The sequence below is a fragment of the Erinaceus europaeus genome, chromosome 14 (assembly GCF_950295315.1).
Source record: "Erinaceus europaeus chromosome 14, mEriEur2.1, whole genome shotgun sequence".
In the NCBI taxonomy this organism is placed as follows: Eukaryota; Metazoa; Chordata; class Mammalia; order Eulipotyphla; family Erinaceidae; genus Erinaceus; species Erinaceus europaeus.
In genome coordinates this window covers 13101372-13126218 of record NC_080175.1, presented here as the reverse complement: position 1 = coordinate 13126218, position 24847 = coordinate 13101372, and the positions used below count along the sequence as shown (strand labels likewise).

The 24847-nt window shown below is 43.1% G+C and overlaps 1 protein-coding gene across 24 annotated transcripts in view; it reads right to left on the bottom strand.

Annotated features, from left to right (window-relative positions):
• The window catches only part of ABLIM1 (actin binding LIM protein 1), a 366517-nt gene that overhangs the window by 199743 nt on the left and 141927 nt on the right, over positions 1 to 24847 (bottom strand). The window contains exon 1 of one of the 24 annotated variants that reach the window (XR_009544646.1): positions 7098 to 7315. The exons of the other annotated variants lie outside the window; for them this stretch is intronic. The gene's annotated coding sequence lies outside the window, so the exon portion shown is untranslated. Of the gene's footprint in view, positions 1 to 7097; positions 7316 to 24847 lie in introns of those variants that run through there. 24 annotated transcript variants of the gene reach the window in all.

Sequence of the window (24847 nt, the reverse complement as noted above, 5' to 3'; positions counted from 1 at the left end):
CTTGCCATTGCTGGTCCCTCCAAAAGTTTGAGGCTTTTTTTTTTTTAATTTCCTACCAAAGTTATTTCTGGGACTGGGTACCAGCATGACAAACCCACTGATCCCAGCTGCCATTTATTCCCCACTCCCTTTCTTTTAGTTGATAGGGTAGAGAGGGAGAGAAAAAGAAAGACACCTGCAGAATTACTTCATCAGATATGATGCTTCCCCTCTAAAGGTGGGGATTGAGTACTTGAACCCTGATCTTTGTGCATTGTTATGTGAGCACTCTACTGGGTGTGCCACCTTCCAGCCTAAAGCTTAGAGCTCATCAGCTTAAGGATGAAAAGCCTAGACAACTCCAGGAACAGGCAGGAGCATGGGAGCTGGTGCATACATTAAGTATGAAAGCAGGGTTGGAAAAAGGAAGCTAGCAGGAGTTATTTCACACTGCAGAGGGAGCCCTGGAAGGCAAGTGAACACTGGAGGAAGTACCACACGGCAGGGAAAGAGACCTCTGTTCTCAGACTTCCTCAAGGATGGAGCAGAAACAGGTTATGATTTTGTTAGGAAGTGTGTATGTACTTCTGAAGTGGGGTGTTGTGTCTTGGGAGAAGGGGAGTGGCATGGGTGTGGGTGAGGTTTTCACAGAAACCATCAGAGGCAGCAACTCTTCAGGACTCTAAAAATTGTTTATGAGGCCATATATGAAGTCAATGAATACCTGGGGAGAGACAGAGTTCTTAAGTTTCACAGGTGACTAAACTGTTGTTTCATTTCTCCAGTGTTTATTTAGGTGCACAGAATAATTCTAGAAGAATGCAGAGAAATAGTGGACCTCTGGGAAGCATTATAAGGAAGTAGAACTTGAACTAGGCCTTTGACAAATACAGGAAAGGAAGACACACATATTTCTCATGCAGGTGGGAGAGCAGCATAACTGGGGGGGTTGGAGGTGGGTGGAGAGACAATGCCCTCTGTGTGTGTGTGTGTGTGTGTGTGTAGGGGCAGGTCAACCAGCACAGGCTGAGAGCCAGAGAGGACTGAATGAGAAATCAGTTCTTCTATCTTCTAAGTAATCTTTGCATTCTTACGAGTCTCTTTCTTCTCATTTACTAATGGCGAGGAATGCCTCCAAGTTTGATGGGTTCTAAGACTAGAAACAGTGAGACTCCTAGCACAGAGCCTGCCACGGAGTAAGTATTCAGTAACATGCAGGTTTAATAATAGTATTCGGAATAAAATGCTACCAGATGATCTTAGGTAGGGGTGGGGAAGAGATATTTGGAGGACTTGGGAGGACCCCAGTGATAAGCAGGAAGCCTTGAACTTTAGTCTTGTCTTTGTTTAGCCTTTGAGGTTGGTAAATGGAATGATGGCATCAGTGTCCTAAGAGGATTATACTGGTATCAGTCTGTAGAACTCATTTGAGACAGTATACTACTGTCCTCAGCAGCTGCCAAGAGCAAGACTGGTGTGTGTGTGTCTGTGTCTGTGTCTGTGTGTGTCTGTGTGTGTCTGTGTGTGTGTCTGTGTGTGTGTGTCTTGTGTTCGTTCCATGTCCCTGAACCTCATGAACATCTCATCCTCAGAGCAGAACCGAATGAGTTTCACTGTGTCACACCCATCATAAACCTATACTCTGATCTATGCAACAGCGAAAGAAAACCACAAAGCAGCATGATGTATCCAAATGTAAAAACTCCTGCTAGCTAGATTTGGAAATAAATATCTCCCTTACAGATACATTCTTCTTTTTATTATATTTTAATATTTATTTACTTATTTGACATGACAGAGAGAAACTGAGCAGGGAGGGGGAAGTAGAGGGGGAGAGACAGACACCTTCAGCCCTGCTTCACCGCTCCTGAGGCTTCCCCCCTGCAGGTGGGTTACTGCTACATTCTTACTGTCTCATATGGGCCCCAATCCAGAAGGACCCTGACAGTGTAAATTATCAAGTGTCAGGCTGGACAACTGCACATCCATTAGGATGCACACAGTTATAGGCACAAAGACTCAGGTTCAAGCCCCCAATCTCCACATGTAGGTGGGGAAGCTTCGTGAGTGGTAAAGCAGTGCTATAAGTCTCTCTGTCTCTCTCTCTGTCTGTCTGTCTGTCTCCTACTCTAGCTCCACCTCTCAATTTCTCTCTTTCTTATCAGGTTTAAAATGAAGGTGGAGTAGTTGCTGCATGGAGCAATGGATTCATCATACAGGTACCAGGTCCCTGAAATAACACTAGTGGCAGAGTAAGTTTTTAAAAAAGTATCTATATCATTTAACGTCTAGTATTTGCTTTTTCTAATAAAAGTATAAAGCTAGGGAGACAGCATAATGGTGATGCAAAAGACTTTCTTTTGCTCTAAGATCTCAGGTTCAACCCCCTGCACTGCCATAAGCCAGAGCTGAGCAGTGCTCTGGTATTTCCCTGTATCTATCTCTTATTAAAATAAAATAGTAAAAAGTAGTATATCCCTTTTGTGTATGTTTCTTAAATGTTGTACTAGTGCACACCTAATCCAGATAATCATAGCTTTTAAGGGAGTTTTAAGGTCCCTGGAGTATGTTGATAAGAGTAAACTCTGGAAGACAGATATTGATGGAAAAGCCCTCACCAGTCTCTCACGCTCTTTTGTTACAGGATACAGCAAGGGTAAGATGCCCTTGAACACATGAAAGACATAACCATTTCATCAAGATTCACAGATCAATAAGTGTCTGCTGCGGCTGAAAGTGAATGGTCGCCTGGTCAGAAGAACAAAAGACAAGGTGGGTGAAAATCGGGAAGGCAAATGCCATTCCACACTAGCAATGCAGGGGCCTGCCAGTTTGCTTTCTCTCCAGCCACATGGATAAATGGGGACTTCATCCAAGAGAGATAGGGTGGATATGGGTCCAGGCCAAGTAGCCCATCTCTAAGTGGGAAGCACAACAGGCAATCTGACTTCAGAAAGTGCCCTTTCTCCTTCAGAAAGTGCCCCTGGCAGTTCTAGGGGAGAGGAAAGGAACAAGGTGTTTCTGAGAACAAGAAGAAATGCAGACGAACTCTTCCCACCAAAGGCACATAGTCTACAACTGTGTTATGTGCACTAGTCACTAATCAAGACAGCAGGTTCTGAAAGCTGTAACACCCTGGATTCTGCTGACTCCTTTAATCAATAGCTTCCCTTTAGACTTACTCAAGAAATGTCCTTGTCATGGCTGTCCCCTTCAAAAGGTCCCCATCCAAGCTCTGACAGCAGGCCAATCTGTTTTAACTGTCTGAGATTCATGCAGAAGGCAGACAGTAGCATTTGTACTAGAAAGGTGAAGGTGGAGGTGGAGACAGCAGTGCTTTGAGAGACTCACTGTGCAGTCATTGGGTGTCAGCATACTATGGAAGGCATCAGCACAAGTTCATGGGTGGGGGGCCCAGCCTCAGTCGTGCACCCAGTTAAGCACACATAGTACTATGTGCAAGAAACTGTGCAAGGATCCAGGTTTGAGCCTCGCCCACTCCCATCCTCTATAAACAGTGAAGCAGGTCTGCAGGTGTCTGTCTGTCTTTCTTCTTCTCTATCTCTCTGTCCTCTCTCAATTTCACTCTGTCCTATTGAATAAAATTAAAAGGAAAAAAGAAAGAAGAAAAGGAAAAAAAAAATGGCCACCAGAAGCAGTGGATTCACAGTGCCACAAGCCCCAGCAATAACCCTGGAGGCAAAAAAAAAAAAAAAAAAAAGCATACTGTATGAGTTCTTAAAAAAAAAAAAAAAGGCAGTGGGTGCATCATCTGATAAAACAGAGAGAATGAATATAGAGTTTCACTATCTGCTGTGTGGCTTTGATCGATCTGCTCACCCTTTCTGAACCCTTGTCTTCTCATCTCAAGGGTAAATGCCTGCAGGACAAGTTCCCTGTGCTCTCCTCACTGTAGGGAAACTAAGGCAAATCCTCTCTGTCTATGGGAGCTGCCTGTGTCTTGTGTGCCTGTGTTCTCCCCACCGCTACTCCCGTGTCTCCAGATTCCTGCTTTCCTCTGCTGGCGGCTGAGTGAGCAGAAAGAGGGGGAGGCAGCAGTGTGCACTGACAGGGGCTTCACAATGTAAAAGAAACAGCCTTTCATCAGTGCCAAAGGGCTGAGATAATGCTAGTATGTGACCTTTCAGTGGCCCGTGCAAAGTGTTCCAGTTAGAAAGTGGCTACTGATTTGTTAAGCAAATATGGACCCAGGCAATCTGAGCTTTGGGAACTCTGCAGTGACGGGGAGCAAGGCTTTCTATTTGGGGCTATGGATCCACAAAGTATATACCACAAAGAACAAGCCCGGGGCTGCCATGGGCCCCAGGGGAAGAGAATCAAGAAGTGGTTTTGGTGTCTGAATTCCCATCACTCATAGATTACTCATATTGAGGAAACAGGCTCACATCCATTAGCAAGAGAGAGCAGGTCCAGGTTGCCCTAGTTGGACTGGAGCTTTAAAAGATCTAAACAAGCTCAGAGCTACAGGGAGATTACACAGAGGTTACACAGGCTCCAGTGATGAATATGGGCCCCAGATCAAATTGATGGGGTTCACAGTTAACCATATTAATATACTTTTCCCATATTTAGGAGCCACTCTCTGCCCTGATTCAGCTTTCTAGTCCTATCCCACTCTGACACCATTTCCCCAGACAATACGTTTGGTCCGCCTGCATGTTAGCTGTCAGACTCAGGTAAAAATTAATAAAGTCATGGGCCCCTTGAAATATATCTAAAATAGAACTACTAGCTTTTTCCAAAATGGAGACCCTATATTCTTTTTTTTTTTTTTTTGTCTCCAGGGTTATTGCTGGGGCTCGGTGCCTGCACCACGAATCCACTGCTCCTGGAGGCCATTTGTTTTTCTCTTTTGTTGCCCTTTGTTGTTTATCATTGTTGTTGTTATTATTGTTGTTATTGTTGTCATTGTTGTTGCATAGAACAGAGAGAAATCGAGAGAGGACGAGAAGACAGAGAGGGGGCAAGAAAGACAGACACCTGCAGACCTTCTGCACTGCTTGTGAGGCGACCCCCCTGCAGGTGGGGAGCCAAGGGCTTGAATAGGGATCCTTACGCTTGGTCTTTGTGCTTTGCGCCATGTGTGTTTAATCCACTGCACTACTGCCCAGCCCCCCGCCCCATCTGTTATATTCTTGCCTTTAGGTTCATGATTAGTCAACAATTTGTTCTGCTTTATATATCAGTGCATTTCAACCACCAAGTTGTTAATGTAACGCCAACCTGACTTCCCTGGGCAGACAAACTCACCAATGTGTCCTGGAGCCCCACCTCTCCAGAGGCCTGCCCCACTAGGGAAAGAGAGAGACAGGCTGGGAGTATGGATCGACCTGTCAATGTCCATGTCCAGCAGAGAAGCCATTATAGAAGCCAAATCTCCTACCTCCTGTACCTCTTAATGATCCTGGTCCATGCTCTCAGAGGGATAAAGAATAGGAAAGCTTCCAATGGAGGGGATGGGATACAGAACTCTGGTGGTGGGAATTGTGTGGCACTGTATCCCTCTTACCATATATATGTATGGTAAGACATGTAAGACATATATATATATTACATGTCAGTACCTTGTGTGTTACTCTGAAGATTCCTGGAAGCTCCCTCAAAGAGAGCAACTGTTACTAGAGAAGCACCTTTATCTGCACCAAATAATTTTACAGTTAACCACTTAGTGAAAGATCAAGGCTGAAACACGGGATTGATAAGACTACACAAGAATTGAATGGCTGGAGCAAAACCATTTTTCTCTTTGTCCTCAGGTACGGCCTTAGCTCTGTTAACCGTCAAGATTAAGTTCTCCATCCATCCGTTAGCATAATAAAACTCAACAGTTTCCAGTAGCAAGGAACAGTTGAGTTCAGCATGCTCGCCATGGATTTATTTCCTGAAAGGGCTTTAAGAGAAAGTTGATACAGAGATCTCATTAAAAAGGTTTGAGACACCCCCAAAGAGTTAACATTCATGCTTTGGGAGGAAAGTATGTCTCTCCAGGAAGAAGATGTGACAGGCCCTAGCTGAGCTTCCCAAAAAGCCAGATTCAAGAATGGATGTTGACATTAGAAAACCACTTGATAAAAGACCCCAAGATATATTATTAAAAGAAAAAAAAAGTTACAGAAAAGCAATCAGAGACTGATCTAATTTTGATACTCCCGTCTCTCTTATTCCTGTCTATAAAGATACATGGTCTTAACAGTTTTACTTTTAGAGAGAATGGGGAATTGAGGGGACAGAGAAGGGCTGAGGGACAGAGAAGGGCTGAGGGCCTCTCACTTACTCTAGTCTCCTGCAGCATCTCTCCTTCGTAATATAAGATCTATTTCTATGTTACTTGGAAAATTAAAATAAAGGATTGCTGAGCTTTAATTTTTTTATATTTCCCAGGGGAAAAAATGAGTAATTTAAGGTCTAATTTAATTCTGACAGATTTGATTTACCCTCCAGGGCCACGCCCAAAGCATAAAGAAAACACACCTGTGCAGACCACACCCGCCCTCCTCTCCCTTTTCTTGTATCTCCTTAAGATGTGATTGGTCAGCCGCTAGAAGGGATTGACAGGTGAGACATCCCTGAAGGTGTCTGTGAAACTGATTAGAGACACTGCAGAAATGACAGGTGATTAAAGCAGCACCTTTGAAACCTTTTAAACTGCTTGTTACTCCTTTCAATCAGTTTTAGCAAGGTTTGGGCAGGTCTGGGCACAGCACAACCCCTGGGCTTGATCTTACAGAATTGGACAAGGAGGGAAGAAAAGGTATCAACAGACTAAGGATGGGGGCAGAAAGGCAAATCTCAAACACAAGCCCATATAATGATAATCAAGACACACACACACACACACACACACACACACACACACACACACACCAGCTCAGCTGTGCAAACACTACAGAAAAAAGGATGTGCTTCAGACACAGTGGCTCAAATGCTCTTAATGAAATCTGTTCATGGAAACCCAGATTTCACAATACAGAGATGCTCTCCCTAAGAACATGTCTGCCCGCCTTTCCATGGATCACCCCACGTTAGGCAGTCAAGCCCCACAGCACCATTCTAACTTCTGCAACCATGCTCGGGGATCCATAGATATTTATTATTACCTTTCTCTTTCACCATGGCAACCGGGTCCTCGGTGAGCAGCAAGGAAGCAGAGAGGAAGAAAGTCTAGAAGTGGCAGCGCCAGGGAAGACAGATCTGAGGCTGCAGAAGGTACAGTCCCCCAGCAGCCACTTGCCAAGCCCGAAGCTTCTTTCTAAAATCCCGCCCCCGGCACTGAGGGCCAAACTCCGGTGCCCGCCCCAGCAGATCGCCGCTGCCACCACCACCACTGCCACAGCCACCGCCAGCTACCGACCGCGCCCTGCTTGGGGACTCTGCCCCAGGGACACAACCAACTCAACTCACTACAGCTGCTGCTGTTGTAACAAATGCAAAATTCCGCTGTCCTAATCTCTGGTCACTGACACCACCTTGCATTCCTTACTCCAGGCTGGGGGAAAAAAAGGGGTGACAAAATGCTGGAGCCCTGCCCCCAACCCCTTCCCAATATCTGATAAATGATTGCCAGGAAAAGGGGGCTGGGGGAGGGAGGGAGGTGAGGAAGAGCCAGGGACTGTTTGAATAAGCACAACTAGTCAATTGTTAGCTTATTAGTTTCCTATTACGGAGGAGGCTCTCAATTCTTATTACAGATTCTTTCAGACTAAATAAAATCAGCTTTAGTAGAAAAAGCATGCCGTCCATCACTGTTTCAAGTTCATATCTTTCAAGTTCTAAGGACCTGGGGTTTCAATTATGATGAAAAAAAAAAAAAAACCCTCAATGGCCTTTGGTTTGTCTAGTTGCTCCCCACTATAGTTTACCTGAACTGGGGCTGGGGGTGGGGGAAGAAGGGGAGAAGAAGAAGCCTGTGAATGGGGGACTGGGACAATGAGAGTGAGTGAATCTGGGAAGAGGATCCTCTAGGATCCAATTCCTTATCCAGGATCAAGTTCAAGATCAAAGGGGTGGGAAGGGGGGGGTGGAGGAGTGAGGGGTGGGGAGCTGACTTATCCAGGTGGGTAGGATTCTGACTTCCACCCTCTCTCTCTGCCTCTGGAGAGTTTTCTACACTAGCAGCTGGCCTGTACATTGAGAATAACGCCAAAGTGAGCACTAGTCTACAGGCACCCCAGAATACTCCCCCCTTGCCAGTCTGCAGCTGACTATGGCTGAGAGTGGGGATGTTGGACTTTGAATTTCTGACCCATAGGGTCATAGGGTTGTGCTCTGGGCAGGAGAAATTTTGGGAGCTCCCAAAGCCCACACAATCCCACACATGCCCTAGCCTTCTGAGTCGGGTGGGGAGGGGGAGTTGGTTCCCGACTGTATGTCATATACATCCACCATGTGGGAGAAATGTGGCAAGCAAGAACAAAAAGACAGCCGTAGCAGCACTCTGGAGCTCAGCAGATGGCCAGCACATCTTTTAGAACCAGAATGCACAGCCAGTATTAGACTGTATTTACTGCAAATATTGTAACGTGTTGGGGCTAAGAGAGCCAGGGGAGCGGGAAGGAGCGGGGCAGACCAACCTGTCTCAACTTTGACTTAAAGAAACCAAGCAAGGTGGGATCAGCATGACTCTTCAAATGGGGAACAGTAGCAGAACTCAAGCAGCTGTGACATTCCTGCATCTGTGACTCAGGGTTTGCCTATTAATAGCTTCAGCAGCTCAGCTAAGCTCAGTAAGGGCTAAGTCTTTTCCAACCCCTGGGTCGCCTTTTCTGTGACACATACTTCGCCCACTCTGCTCCCTGCCCCCGAGGCTGCCCAAAGGGTCAAGTTTTTCCTAGGTCAGCAGCCAGCTGTCCAAGCACTGAAGATCCCTTAAGCCCCTTCTCCACCCTCCATTCATAAACAGGAGCCAAGCCTGAGAACCTCAGGACTGCAACTGCAGAGGGATGGGCGTGGCTTGAGAGTTTGGAGGGTACAATCCTTTCACATTCCTGAATCTCCAAGGCTAAAACTGCAGAGCTCTCCTCCCTGTTAAGTATCTGCACAGCCCTTAAGGAGATGCTGACAGGCAAAAGTAACCTCAGAAAGCTAATATGAGTTTGAGGCTGGGAGCCTAGCAGGTGCATTTATTAGATTTTTTTTCTGCATAAATAGATTAGTGCATATCTAAGGCCAGTCTCTTGTCTCTCCAAGGCTTTCATGTTATTCAGCTCAAAGAGAACACTTCAATCCTCCATCTACTCCCCCCTCCCCTTCTCTCCCTTTCCCTGAATGCTCCATGGAAATATGACAGTAAAACCCCAATGGTTTCTAGTCCAATCTAAATCATACATAAGTCCTCCAGACACTATAAATGCAATTAGTTCAATTTCTCTTTTACTTGGGATGATGATTTTTTAACCCTGAGGTTTAAGTGTCTCAGCCAAACTGGCCCCTTATAGCAGTTCCCAATGTACCTGTGCATCTCAATGGTTAAACTGTACAGAAGACTGTTCTAGAAAGGCTTTCTGACAGCTTTGGAGACCAAGCCAGCAGAGTAACAGCTGGTGCCTATTCATTTTCAGAGAAGCTTTTTCTAAAGGAAAATACTACAGAGTGATTCAGAGAGATCCCCGCCCCCCCCCCCCCCCCCCGTGTTTTCCATGGAAAGAATTTTCCTGTTCCACAGTTAAAGTGAATGAGTCACAGCATTTGGTTGCTAAATAACACTCAGACGGCTAAAATCCCCCCTCCCACCACCACCAACAACAATGGACACTGCTACTTTAGGATGAAAGTGTCTGCTCTGCACCTTAAGATAACCACAGTGGGTACTACCAAGGCTATTCTGGGAATGTGGAGAGAGGAAACCAAATTGTTTTTGTCTCCTTGCCTCAGGGTCAGAGCTAAGAGCCTTGTTGGCAAAGCTGGGATGTTTTCTACTTTACAGTTAAAACGACACAAAATGCAGCAAAAGACATAGAAAAAACATAGAAAATTCATAATATAGCAGGACTTCTTCTTCTTAGATAAGATGGTTTCCAAAGGGAGTCGGGCTGTAGTGCAGTGGCTTAAGTGCACGTGGCGCAAAGCACAAGGACCTGAGAAAGGATCTGGGTTTGAGCCCCTGGCTTCCCACCTGCAGCGGAGTCGACTCACAGGTGGTGAAGCATGTCTGCAGGTATCTGTGTTTCTCTCCCCCTTCTGTCTTCCCCTCATCTTTCCATTTCTCTCTGTCCTATCTAACAACGACAACATCATCAACAACAACAACAATAATAACTACAACAATGAAAAACAACAAGGGCAACAAAAGGGAAAATAAAATTAAAAAAAAATTTTTAAAAAGATGGTTTCCAAAGAATTTATCTCAATCTCCTTCCACCCTGTTAAAACTTTATAATAAAGATCTGAATGCCTGTTTTTAAAAAATTTCTTTCTTGGGAGATTAATGGTTTACAGTTGACAGTAAAACATAATAATTTGCATATGTGTAACATTTTTCAGTTTTCCACAGAACAATTCATCCCCCACTAGGTCCTCCTCTGCCATCATGTTCCAGGACCTGAACATTCCAGAGTTTTTTTACTTTGGTTCATCAATCCCTGTTTTTATTATTTTATTTTATCTTCCCCAAGTGATTCACTGCTGCCTTCTTGTTCACTCAAAACAATGAAGCAAAGGTTGTTCACAGATGACCAAAGGAGAGAAACCATTTTGTTAGAGAGAAAAGCTCTGTTAGCATACAGCCACTCTTGGCAAAGACTCAAGAGTACATCATTTCAGCAGAAGTCCTGCCAATTAGGAAAAAAATGTTACCAGCAGAAAACAAGCAACCTGGTGAGGTCGACTTCCTCACTGATCTCTTTCTTGCTCTCGTTCACAGAGGTACAGATTGCCTTCTCCTGTGCACCTGCAGGGCAGGAGCTTCTGAACTCTTCAAGGTCCTAAGAGCCCAGGTTTCCAGACATCAGACACCCCCAATAGCCCTCACTGCTCAAAAGAGCACTCCAGATCCTTTGTATCAAAATTCAGCTACAGAAACCTTAAGAATGAGCTTATTAGGTTTCTAGTCAATGTTTCTTTTTATACTGAGGAGTTAGTGCTTTACTGTGTGGTCATTGACAATGAATATAATTTTATTATGAACCAGGACCCCAAAGTTCTCTTCTGCTCCTTCTTCCCCCTCACTCCCTTGAGTCCTTTTCTTTGGTGCCCAGTCCATCCATGTTTTACATTGTGCTCTCTCTCCCTGTCCCTATTTGTTAAGTACCAATTATAAGATCATTTGGTATTAGTCCTTGCCCCCCCCTTTTTTTGGCTTATCTAACTTAACATGATGTTTTCAAGTTCCATCCATGATGATGCCAAAAGTTGGAAGCAACCTAGATGTCCAATAACAGAAGAGTGGATCAAAAACAAACAAACAAACACCCTGTGGTATATTTACATGATAGAATACTACTCAGCTGTTAAAAATGGTGTTTAATGTTTATATTGACCACGCTACAGACATTTGTGGGACATCTCTGCAGGTCACAGGGTTGGCAGAGCTAAACAAGAAGAAATGAAGCACTCACTGCTCTGTAGTTGCAATTATTGTGCAGTGGAGAAGCAATGCACACACACACACACACACACACACACACACACTAATATTCTCAGTGAGACTGAGAAGATGCTGGGGCAAAGTCAAGTACACAGGGTACATGTGTTCCATCAGTTCAAAAAATTTGGGCTGCACTTCAAAGCTTCAGAGTCCATCATAGATAATATTCCTCCTTTATCCAAATTAAGTGTGTTGGTGAATGTATGTGCTATATATACATTTATAAATGTATTTAGTTACTACTATTATTTATATCCAGTGCCAGGAATCAAACCTAGGGTCATTTCCATGTAAGGCATTGCTCTACTAAGCCACCTACCAGTCAAATTTCTTTTCTTTTTATTACATTTTATTTATGTATGTATTTATTTATTTATTATTGGATAGAGACAGAAATTGAGGGAGGGGAACTGAAAGGGAGAGAGACACCTGCAGCCCTGCTTCAGCTCTCATGAAGCTTCCCTACTGCAGGTGGAGACCAGCGGCTTGAACCTGGGTTCTTGTGTATGCTACCACATGGTGCCCTCTTTTTGTTTTTTGCCCCCAGGGTTATCACTGGGGCTCAGTGCCAGCACTATGCACTCATGGCTCCTGGAGGCCATTGTTCTCCATTTTTTTATTGGACAGGACAGAGAGAAATTGAGAGAGTAGGAGAAGATACAGAGGGGGGCGAGATAGGCACCTGCAGACCTGCCTCAATACCTGTGAAACAATCCCCCTGCAGGTAGGGCGCTGCAGGTCAACTCTTGTAAAATGCAATTCAAGCATCTACCCTTTCTAATCACCCTCAAGACATGGTGTTCCTATGGTTCACATCACGACTTAAAAGAACTGGGGAGGGGGCTGTCAGAGAATCTTTATGATTTGTGAAGTCTATATTTGTTCCTCGCATAGAGTTTTTCCTGGCACACTCCTGGCAAACAACTTCTCACTCATTCTCCTTACACATTTTAATCAAATAAAGCAAGCAATGGCTTTCACAAGATGGGTGTCACTGTAATCCAACACTCCAGATATGTGTACAAAGGGAGAACAGATCCTGAAAGCCTGGCTTGTAAAGCAAAATGACCTGAATTAAAAAAAAAAAAGACTCTGAGCAGACATCCTCACCAACATAGCCTGGAACCCCACCTCTGCAAAGCTGTGCCCCACTAAGGAAAGATAGGAACAGGCTGGGAGTATGGATCGATCTGCCAACGTCCGTGTTCATCGGGGAAGCAGTTACAGAAGCCAGACCTTCCACCTTCTGCACCCCTTAATGACCCTGGGCCCATACTCCCAGAGGGATAAAGAATAGGATATGGAGTTCTGGTGGTGGGAACTGTGTGGAGTTGTACCCTTCTTATGTTACAGTCTTGTCGTTCATTATTAAATAAATAATAATAATAATAAAGGGGCATTAATTTTAGATATGTGAAAGATGAAAACTAAAGTCTGAAAGCAGACTTTGTCTAAGTTCTGCACATACTTAAAAATGACACACACACACACACACACACACTTACACACACACACACACACACTTACACACACACTTACACACACACACACACACACACACACACCTACCTAGCATCTTGCTTTTTGCCCAATGGTCAGTCCACTATGTACCACAGGCCACACAGGCAGCCTATTCAAACTCAGCCAGCATATGAATTCCAGCTCTCCCACAAACTGAGTAACCAGGGGTTTGTTGTTTTTCCTTCTCTGGACTTCAGAGGTCTCATTTGAATGCTGACAGCATGCTTCACCAATAAGCATGTGGTGAGACTGGGCGGACTTCACAGTGTAGACTTGTGCAGTTGCCCAGAATCCTGCTAGAAGGGGCCTCCATTTGGCCTCCTGCTTGGAAGGCATCCTACTGAAATGTGTGATCATTGTCTCTTTGAACTTGGGTGTCATAAGTGAAGTACAATGAAACGATGAACTTGTGAGCAGGTGACATAGATGCCATCACCATGTTTCTTTTTTCAAACAAAAATTATCTTTACTTATTTATTGAATAGAGACAACCAGATATTGAGAGGAAGGGGCAGATAGAAAGGGAGAGAGACAGAGAGACACCTGCAGCACTGCTTCACCACTTATGAAGCTTTCCCCCTGCAGGTAAGGACTAGGGGGTTGAACCTGGGTCCTTGGGCACTGTAAGGTGTGCCCTCAACCAGGTGTGCCACCACCAAGCCTCTCACCATAGTCCCTTTCACAGACCATGTGAAATGCTTGTGGGTGCAGAATTCCACACAGTGGGCTCGTGATGTGTGGGGTGTCCTAGAAGTCTCAAGAGGAGTGCAGCACATCTATGACTAAGTAAACAGAGGTGCTATGGCTCACTTTTCTTTTTTTTTAATTTTCTTTATTATTACTTTTATATAAAAGGTTTCTTTTCCTTTATTTTCCCTTTTGCTGCCCTTGTTGCTTTTCATTGGTGTTATAGTTATTATTGTTGTTGTTATTGATGTCGTCATTGTTGGATAGGACAGAGAGAAATGGAAAGAGGGGGAAGACAGAGAGGGGGAGAAAGAAAGATAGACACCTGTAGACCTGCTTCACCACTTGTGAAGTGACTTCCCTGCAGGTGGGGAGCCGGGGGCTTGAACCAGGATCATTACTCCGGTCTGCGCCATGTGCGCTTAACCTGCTGCGCTACCGCCCGACTCCCTACCGCTCACTTTTCATCCAAAATCAGAATGCTTCAAGTGCAGAAAAAAAAGACTCTGGTATTCTAGCAAACACAGTAATGAAAGAACCCTGTTCAATCCTTTCTGATTGATGATATTGATTGATATAGGTTAGCCAACGACTTCCACTGACAATGACAGAAGAAGAGGACATCCATGTACCTTGCCCCCCACTTTCTTACTCTTTCAGAAGCTGCAGGGGGAATGTCACTAGAATATGGATGCATGAAGACATGAAATAAAAACAGCCAAACTAGTTATGTGTTTCTGGGGGAAAACTTAAATACACATATATCTGTGATCTATACAATATAAAATGTATAATTTTATTGGCCCTGTGTGAGTTAAATGTTCTAATAGTATTAAAATAGCCACTGTGCAAAAGAAGCATGCAAGGCAAAAATTCACGTTAATAATTACAACTTTTGCTTTATTTAGGAAAACATTAAATAGCAAGTAAAAACGTGATGACAGGTGAAAGAAGAGTATGCAGAATTTTTAAAAGCTTTTTAAAAAAATCTTTTATTTTAGGGTGCCGGGTGGTAGCGCAGCAGGTTAAGTGAAGGTGGCGCAAAGCGCAAGGACCGGCGTAAGGATCCTGGTTCAAGCTCCCCACCTGTAGGGGCGTCACTTCACAAGCGGTGAAGCAGGTCTGCAGGTATCTATGTTTCTCTCTTCCTCTCTGTCTCCCCCTCCCTTTGATTTCTCTCTGTCTTATCCAATAACAATAATAACCACAACAAGGTCAATAAGGTCAACAACAATAACAACAAAGGAAAAATGGCCTCCAGAAGCAGTGGATTTGTGGTGCAGGCCCCAAGCCCCAGCAATAACCCCAGAGGCGCAAACCAAAAACATTTATTTTGAATAGAAACATAAAAACTGTGAGAAAAGGAGAAGATGGGGGATATTGAGAGGAAAAAAAAAAACCTGGAGCAATGCTTCTCCACTTGTGAAGCTTCTCTCCTACAAGTGGGGACCTGAGGGCTTGAATCTGGGTCCCTGAGCACTGTAATGTGTGCACCCTAGCAGGTGTGCCATAACCCAGCCCTGTAAAGCTATATACTCCAATACTTTTAGGTTGCACTTTTTGCCTGAATTTTCAGCAAAGAGTCTTAAATTTTGCTCTTTCAGTGGACCCTACAGGATATGCTGAGTGAGAACACAGCGAAGAGATGGTCTGTATGCAGTGGGTATCTGCACCAAGCAGTACCACCACGGACAACCACAAGGTGTTTATTTATTTTTTGATTGAGACAAAGAGAGGATTAAAAAGACCACAGCACTAAAACATTCTTCAGTGCCTTGGGGGCTGGGCTCAAACCTGTGTCGCACACATGGCAAAGCAGCACACTACCCAAGCAAGCTATTTTTTAAAAATATTTTTTTTATTTATTAAAAAAGGCGGCATTACCAAAACCATAGGATAAGAGGGGTACAACTCCACACAATTCCCACCACCAGGTCTCCATATCCCATCCCCTCCCCTGATAGCTTTCCTATTCTTTAACCCTCTGGGAGTATGGACACAAGGTCATTATGGGATGCAGATGGTGGAAGGTCTGGCTTCTGTAATTGCTTCCCCACTGAACATGGGCATTGACAGGACGATCCATACTCCCAGCCTGTCTCTCTATTTCCCTAGTAGAGTGGGGCTCTTGCCTTTATTCTGTCATCTACTTCCACACCAGTTAACCCCATTTTATTAAAAATCTCTCTTTTGCCTTCAGTGATGCTATTCTTCTTTCTCTCTTTCTCTTTTCCTCTCTTTCTCATTCTGTATGGCTCTATAGCTCTTTTGTATATATATATATATATATATATATATATATCAAACTGAACACATCTCCATGAGATTTAATTTTCATTTCTTCTGTAAGACATTTACTCATAGATTAATGCTATCAACTCAGAGGTTATAAAACTGAAATCCTCTTTATGTTATTAAAAAGTACCTCATTTGTGATATTATCATCTTTTAGTTATCTGTACTCATATCCTCTCCTCTAAATATATAGGTAGTGACCAAAACCAGCAAATTTCTCCCTAGAATATGTTTTGCTTTCTAACATCCAGTTTAGATTCTCTTTCCCTTCATCCTCCATGCTGTTCAGTATACAGGCTCTTTATTAAAACACTGGTTCTATTTTCCATATGGACAATTTTACTCTGCTGAGTTTTTTTTTTTTTCATTGGCCCCAAGGGTTATCTAGTATCTCACATCAGCTCAACTTGAAATAAAATAAGCTTGACAACTGTAGATTTCAAGCTTCCAAACCTGCTTTCAGCTGTCTGGAGTTGTCTGATAGTAAAAATCTAGAGACTAACTTACAGCACCTCCAACAATTCACTATCTTCTGACAGTGCGATGCATAACCTTTGTTGTTACCAAGTGACAAAAGGCAGTTAGGTGCCAGAGACCAAGAAAGAGTGGACTTTGATGCTAATGAAATTTCGCAGGAAGATACAGTCATTATTCTCAGTCCATTCATTCACTTGGAAAATAGTAATTGAGTGGTAACTTGGTCTCTGGAGCTATCCTATTTGCTGGGGTATGACAGCAAAGAAAATAGACATGTTTGCTGTGATGGAGCTTCATTCTAGTTAAGGGGGAGAGTTTATATAATGAAAGACATAAGTAAATGTCGTACACATATTCAAATATATAAATCACATCTATATGCGCATGTACACACATATTCTAAAAGGTGTCAAAGGTTATGAAGAAAAAGCAAGACTGGAAAACAAGGTGCTGGAGAGGGGTAGGAACTTTGGCATTAAGTGAGTCCCCAAGGAAAGTCTCTGAGACATTGCCACTTGAAGAAACCAGAAGGGGTAGAAGAATAACATCTGAGGAAAGAGAACCCCCAGCAGAGTGAATCCCAAGAGCAAATGCCTTAAAGTAAGAGCTTATCTGGTGTGTTGAAGGCACTAAGGAAACAATCAACACTGGTAAAAGGAAAAGAGTCAGAAAGGCAAAGGAATTAAGATCCAAGCTGACTATAAGGATGTTGCAGTAACTGTGAATGAGGTGGGAAGACACAGGGACATGATGTTCTTTCCATGGGATCCTTCTAGTTTCTGTGTGTTGGCCACAGTGAAGCAGAATGATCACATGCAGAGCATTGAATTCATGCATGGGGAAAAAAAAGAGCTCAGAGATGAGATGAGGACAAGAGAAAGAGATAAGCAGAAAGAGTACAGAAATGACAAGTGAGGATTGGAAGGCCTTGGTAATATCAATAGTTATAAATGAAACATCAAAGGGCAGAAGAGATGCTGATAAAATATTGATACCTACCACAGAAAAAAGTCAGAGATCGTTTCAAATGAACGCAGAATAAAGAGCTTAAAACTGGGGAGTCAGGCGGTGTTGTATGCTTTACATTGGGTAGTTCTCCCCCGCCAAGAGAATTGCATCAGTCCTGTTAATTTTGTGGCCGCTTGGCCCCGCCCCTAGGAACCCGCCAGAGTTCCAGGGTTGAAGGGTTGCAGAGTTCCAGGGTTCCTGAGTTCAAGAGGAAGAGAGGGAGAGTTCCTGAGTTCCAGAGAAAAAGAGAGTGCTTGCGCCGCCGCAAAGAGACAGCAGAGTTCTGTTTGGTGATTAGTTTGTCTTAGTTTATGAATCGTTGTTCCTGAATAAAGAAATACAGCTTCCCTGCCCAGCCATTGTCTCCGCGTCTCTGTTACCGCCCGTGAAGCTAACCCGCTCGGCAAGAGTTCCGGAATTTTAACAACAGGGCGGTAGTGCAGCAGGTTAAGCGCAGGTGGTGCAAAGTGCAAGGACTGGCATAAGAATCTCTGTTCAAGCCCCCGGCTCCCCATCTGCAGGGGAGTGGCTTCAAAGGCGGTGAAGCAGGTCTGCAGGTGTCGATCTTTCTCTCCCCCTCTCTGTCTTCTCCTCCTCTCTTGATTTCTCTCTGTTTTATCCAACAAGGACAGCAATAACAACAATGATAACTACAACAATAAAACAACAAGGGCAACAAAAGGGAATAAATAAATATAAAAAAAGAGCTTAAAACTACAAGTGAATACCAATGGATGTGCAAAATCAAGGAATTTTTAAAAGGATGTTCTAGAGAACCCAAGAAAACACATTTTCTGAAATGAAGATAAATTTGAACTTGCAGATTTAAAGAGTACAGATAAAATGCTTTGATGAAATTTGATACAGAGTGCTAACTGCAAAACCCAGCCCAAGCTTTTGCACTTCAAAGGAGATCATTCTCCATATATCTAGATAGGGAAAAAGTCTGTCACTGAAACAGAAAAACTCATGGTAGCTTTGGACTTCTCAACAGCAACCGGATGTACAGAAGACTATGAAACAAATGAAAGACAAATTAACTGGAAATTTGGAGGGAGAGAATGTGGGTTTCCCAAGCTGAATGTTACACCCAGCCAAAATGTTCATAAATGCAATAGACACTACAGCCATTAAAAAAGAAGCCCAGAGGGGGTGGGTGGTAGTGCATCGGGTTAATTGCACATGGTGCGAAGCCCAAGGAAGCATAAGGATCCCAGTTCGAACCCCTGGCTCCCCACCTGCAGGGGGGGTGCTTCATGGGCAATGAAGCAGGTTTGTAGGTGTCTATCTTTCTCTCCCCCTCTTCTCTCAATTTCTCTCTGTTCTATCCAATATCAACAACAGCAATGGCAAAAATAACAATAATAACAACAACAAGGACAACAAAATGGGAAAAATGGCCTCCAAGAACAGTGGATTTGTAGTGCAGGCACCAAGCCCCAGTGATAATCCTGGAGGCAAAAAAGGAGAAGGAGGAAGAGAAGGAGAAGGAGAAGGAGAAAGAGAAGGAGAAGGAGAAGGAGAAGGAGAAGGAGAAGGAGAAGGAGAAGGAGAAAGAGCAGAAAGAGAAGGAGAAGGAGGAGGAAGAGGAGGAGGAGGCGGAGAAGAAGGAGAAGCAGAAGAAGTAGCTCAGGAAATTCACCATGAACCCTTCTTGGGATGATATAAACCAAACAGATGCTGGAAGACGGTACCTAGTCAATTAAGAGACGAGTCATAGTAAACTCAGGAAAACAGATACTTCAGTAAAGAGATGAACAGTGAAAAGTGAATTCCATTAAATATACAACTGACAGCCTAATTACTGGACTTCTGTTATAAAAGAGATGTTTTGGGCAAAGAAAGCAAAGAGCAACATAAGAACAGTACTAACAAAAATATAGGAGATAAATACAAAAGTGTGAGTGTCCTTGTGTTCACAGCAGGGGGAGAATGACTTTTCACTTAACTGTCCAAATGTGTCAACCCAAATCTCAAAGAAAAGTCTGAAATCATATCACCTAATCACTTCATCTTTGCTTACAAGTTGTATAAAATTCCATGGCTACTTTCAGACTCCAGTTTCCATTCTTGGACTTGGTGAAGTCCCAGGAAAAATATATCTCCATGACTTTCAAGAATTAAGATAGTTTCTAGGATTTCGTTAGCAGCATTTTCCCTCAAGAGGGGTTTATTAATGAGAAAAAAATTAATATATTACATGGGATCTAAAAGTAACTTAGTTTTCTTTCTGGTTATTTAGCCTGCATATCCATAAAATGTCAAGGAATTCCTCATGGCAAAAGTCCCACATATCAGCAAGGAATCACTGCCCAGCAAAAGATACATATAGATAGATAGTTATAGATATAAAGTCAACCTATATCTGTGAGCATGGGATAACTACTACAGTTTCCTATGGAGAAGATGAGGATACAGAACACTGGTGGTGGGAATGTTATGGAATTATACCCCTATTACCTATAATTTTATAAATTAATATTAAATCACAAAAAAAAAAAACCACCACTGCCCAGATGTGATAACACAAGTGGAGATGGGGGGGGGGAGAGAACTGTGCTTCGTTATTCGTCTTCTATTCACCTGACTCATACAACTTTTCACCTTGACCATGTCATTAATGAACTCTGGTTGGGGGGTGCTGACACATCAGCTGGCCCAGCATTTTTAATATGTATTCTTTCTTGAAAAAGATGGACTGTGTTCGTTAGGTCTTTACTCTTGGGAATCTAAAGTAAGATACATAGGAAGAAAAAGAAAAGTCCCAGCCAACAGAAAGGTCAAATACGACTAGACCAGAGGCAAACTTGGCAGAGAAACACAGAGTGCCAGAGGCAGCCAACTGGGCAGGAGGAAAAACAGGACATTCCTGAAACTGAACCATGGTCCTGGGGCAGCCCAGAGTGCTATTCTTCCCAAGACCTGTCTGTTCAGCAATTTCTGGGTCCCTGTGAGCCTTTTCTATCCTTAACATACCTGTATTCTTCCCGGTTTGGTTGCTTCTATCTCTTCTGTACTTTACTGGTCAAGCCTGGTTACTAAAAGCATCACAACACATGAGTTAAAGTACCTGCAAGCAGTTTTCAACAGAGGCATCTGGGTATAGTAGAGAAATATCCAAGCTTTCTCATCCCTTGCCTGGGATATGCCTGAGTCACATTCTGTACTCTCTCCTGGAGTTCTTAATCAGTTGTTGGTGGCTGCCCACACTGGTAACTGGCTGGATCACTTTAATTTCCTTAGCTTTACTCTCAACCCAAATGCTTCTGATTTCATCTTTCAAATAAATGACTCATCTTCAAATATTTCTCACAGGATCTGCCATTTCAGAGGAATTCAATACAAAAGAGGACCGAAATTAGGCATATTTTTATGCTCAAAAAGGGAAACAGGGCTTGACCTATAGTGGTCACTTTCAGCTGGTCCTCTACTTTAGCTTACAGAGACAGCCTGTAGACAGAAGAACACTCTGAAGAGACTAAATATGCCCATCACACAGAATATGGTCAGAATCAACGATTAATTGGATCGTTCCACTGCACAAACATAAAGGCATTTGTATGCACACACAGGTGCTACTAAAGTGCCTTTTCCTTTTCGACATTGAAATGAGCCTAACTGAATTAACTCTCATAACAGGGGTCAGAACTCACACCTGCCTCATAAACAAATACTCCTTAAAACACCTTTAAAACCTGAAGTTATGGTTTAGGGGGGAAGGATCTGACCTATGGCCTTTGTCAAGTCCTATAGAAATGAGTCATTTCATAGTGATGCTCTTCAGTATCTACACATATGCATGGGCATATGGTCATACTTTCATGTGGTTTTTGATTGCTGTAATGCAGCAGAAGATTGTTCTAGTACTACATGTTATAAGCCATGCTGGCTATATTTCTGAAAGAGCTCTACATGGTAGTTTGTTTGCCTTCATCCCTTCTCACCATTTTCTAACAAGATGAAAAATTCTCTCCACGTTTTGTATTTTAGAGAGATGTGAGGGAGGATAGAAAGGGAGTTTTGGGATCTGGATTGCATAATTTTTTGCTTTCTTGAATAACATACACTAAGAATGCTAAGAATTTACCAACATGCTTTAATGACTATTAAATTTGAACAATGAAAATAAGCCACAAAACCAGAATTAAACTGTAGTATCACACAATTGAAAGTACATGGGGAGAAATACAGGAATGATTAGAGAGAAATAAATTACTGTTGAATCATCAATTATGATGATTACTGTCTACTGAGAATTGACATATATAAAACTCTACCTCCAATGGCCCAGGAGATAACTCACCAAGTAGGGTGTATGTACTGCCATGACATGGCTCAGGTTCAAGTCCTGGCATCACAAAAGAGGACCATAATGACACTAGGGAAAGTTTAGGCATTGTAGTGTCTCTCCCCATCTCTCTCGGTCTCTCACTATCTGTATAAGAAAAGTCATCCTGAAATCTGAAAGTAGCAAAATTCTACATGCATGAGGCTCCAATTCTACACACACAAAAAATCCCAATATTAATATATGACTCAGAGATGCCTACATTAAACTCTCAGTGAGCTTACATTCTACTTAGGCAAACAGCGGAAGTACTCAAATGACTCTAAGAAGAGATAGAGGGGCCAGGCAGTGATGCGCTTGGTTGAGCACAGCAGTTATCATGCATGAGGACATAGGTTCAAGCCCATGGACCCCCCCATGCAGAGGCAAGCGTCATGAACAGTGGAGCAGTGCTGCAGCTGTCTCCCTTCTCTCAACCTCTCTATCTCAGCCCCTTCTCAATTTCTGTCTGTCCTATTAAATATTTGAAAAATAAAGTAAATTTAAAAGGAGAGATTAGAATTGGAGATATTGGGGAAATGCTATGAAGATTTGAAGAAGAAAAAGAAGAACAGTGTTTGCCTTTGAACAAAAGAGATGGAGGAAACTTTCAAGTAGAATGTGGTCCTCCCCCAGCATAGGAAGAGTTATAGGAAGTTGGCTGGGATCCTTATCAGTAACTACAAATCTAGTCCTTCTTCTAACTCTGACACCGTTTCCCTAGAAAATACCTTTAGCCCACCTGCATGTTAGCAGTCAGGCTAAATTAGAAAAGTCATGGGCCCCTTGGAATATACCTAAAATAGACCTGCAAGCTGTTTCCAGAATGGAGACCCCAAATCTCATCTGCTATATTCTTACCTTTAGGTTCCTGATTAGTAAACAATTTGTTCTGCTTTATACCTTTTTTTTTTAATGGTTTTCTTTTATTTATTTTTTTATATTTATTTTATTTATTTATTCCCTTTTGTTGCCCTTATTGTTTTACTGTTGTAGTTATTATTGTTGTTGTCCTTGTTGGATAGGACAGAGAGAAATGGAGAGAGGAGGGGAAGACAGAGAGGAGGAGAGAAAGACAGACACCTGCAGACCTGCTTCACCGCCTGTGAAGCGACTCCCCTGCAGGTGGGGAGCCGGGTTCCAACCGGGATCCTTATGCCGGTCCTTGTGCTTTGCGCCACCTGCGCTTAACCCGCTGCGCTAGAGCCCGACTCCCTGCTTTATACCTTAATGCTTCTCAGCCACCAAGTTGCAGATGCTACTGTGACATCATTCTGACTTCCCTGTACAGATCGCCTCACCAAATGTGCCCTGGAACCCCACCTCCCAGGAGCCCTGCCCCACTAGGGATAGAAACAAGCTGGGGGTATGGATTGACCGGCCAATGCGCATGCCCAGCAGAAAAGCAATTACAAAAGCCAGACCTTTCACATTCTGCACCTCATAATGATCCTGGGTCCATGTTCCCAGAGGGATAAAGAATAGGAAAGTTTCCAATGGAGGGAATGGGATATAGAACTCTTTTGGTGGGAATTATATGGAGTTGTATCCCTTTTATTCTACAATCTTGTCAATCATTATTAGATTAATAAAAAAATACCAAAAAAAAGTTACAAGGCAAAGATGCATCAAACTTTGATTTGAGTCTAATTGAAATTACAAAAAAAGAAAACAAAGGGAGTTGGGCGATAGTGCAGTGGGTTAAACGCAAAGATCGGTGTAGGGATCCTGGTTCAAGCCCCTGGCTCCCCACCTGCAGGGGGTCGCTTCACAAGTGGTGAAACAGGTCTGAAGGTGTCTGTCTTTCTCTCTCTCTCTCTGTCTTCCCCTCCTTTCTTGATTTCTCTCTGTCTTATCCAACAACAATGGCAGCAACAACAATAAAAATGATAAAACAACAAGGGCAACAAAAAGGGAATAAATATTTAAAAAATTAAATCCTAAAAACTAAAAGCAGGACCTGACCAAATTGTAAGTAGGGCACCAAAGTAAAAACCCTGTGGTGAGGGGTAGACATGCAGCTTCCTGGGCCAGTGGGGGGTGGGAGTGGGTGGGAGGGATGGGTCACAGTCTTTTGGTGGTGGGAATGGTGTTTATGTACACTCCTAGTAAAATGTAGTCATATAAATCACTAGTTAATTAATTTGAGAGGGGGAAAATTTTTTTTTAAAAATTAAATCCTTTAAAAAAAAAAAGGAAAAGACAATGAACAGCACCACCAGATGACGAACTTCAGCAGGCTACTTTAGCCCATGACTTTACCCTTTGGCACTAGGGAAAGGTCTGTGAACAACAGTGGAGTGATTGCTGCGGTGTCTCTCTCCGAGCCCTCTCATTGTCTCGCGCTTTCTATCTCTCACTGAAATTTAGAGAGTCAAAGAGAGTCTGTTGAGAGTGGTAAAATAACGCAGGCACTATTTTAATAAAGGTGACTTTCTAAGTACAGATAATTAAAACTAATGGGGCATTTGGGCATATTTAGTTGCTCAAAAAGGAAATTAGACAGGATCATTTCCTGTGAAAAGAGTTGCCCAAATACCTGAGCCCAAAACATAAACATGTGGAAACAAAACAAGGCAGGAACCAAGCTGGCAGGCACTAGAGCTAACTGGAAAAGTCTATATTTTCTTACTATTTTTTAAAATATTTATGTATTCCCTTTTGTTGGCCTTGTTTTATTGTTGTAGTTATTATTGATGTTGTTGTTGTTGATAGGACAGAGAGAAATGGAGAGAGGAGGGAAAGACAGAGGGGGAGAGAAAGATACACACCTGCAGACTTGCTTCACCGCTTGTGAAGTGATTCCCCTGCAGGTGGGGAGCCGGGGGCTCAAACTGGGTTCCTTACAGGGGTCCTTGAACTTTGCGCCACATGCGCTTTACTCGCTATGCTACCACCTGACTCCCTTTCTTCCTATTTTCATATCATTCAAATCCTACCTTTTCTTTCTC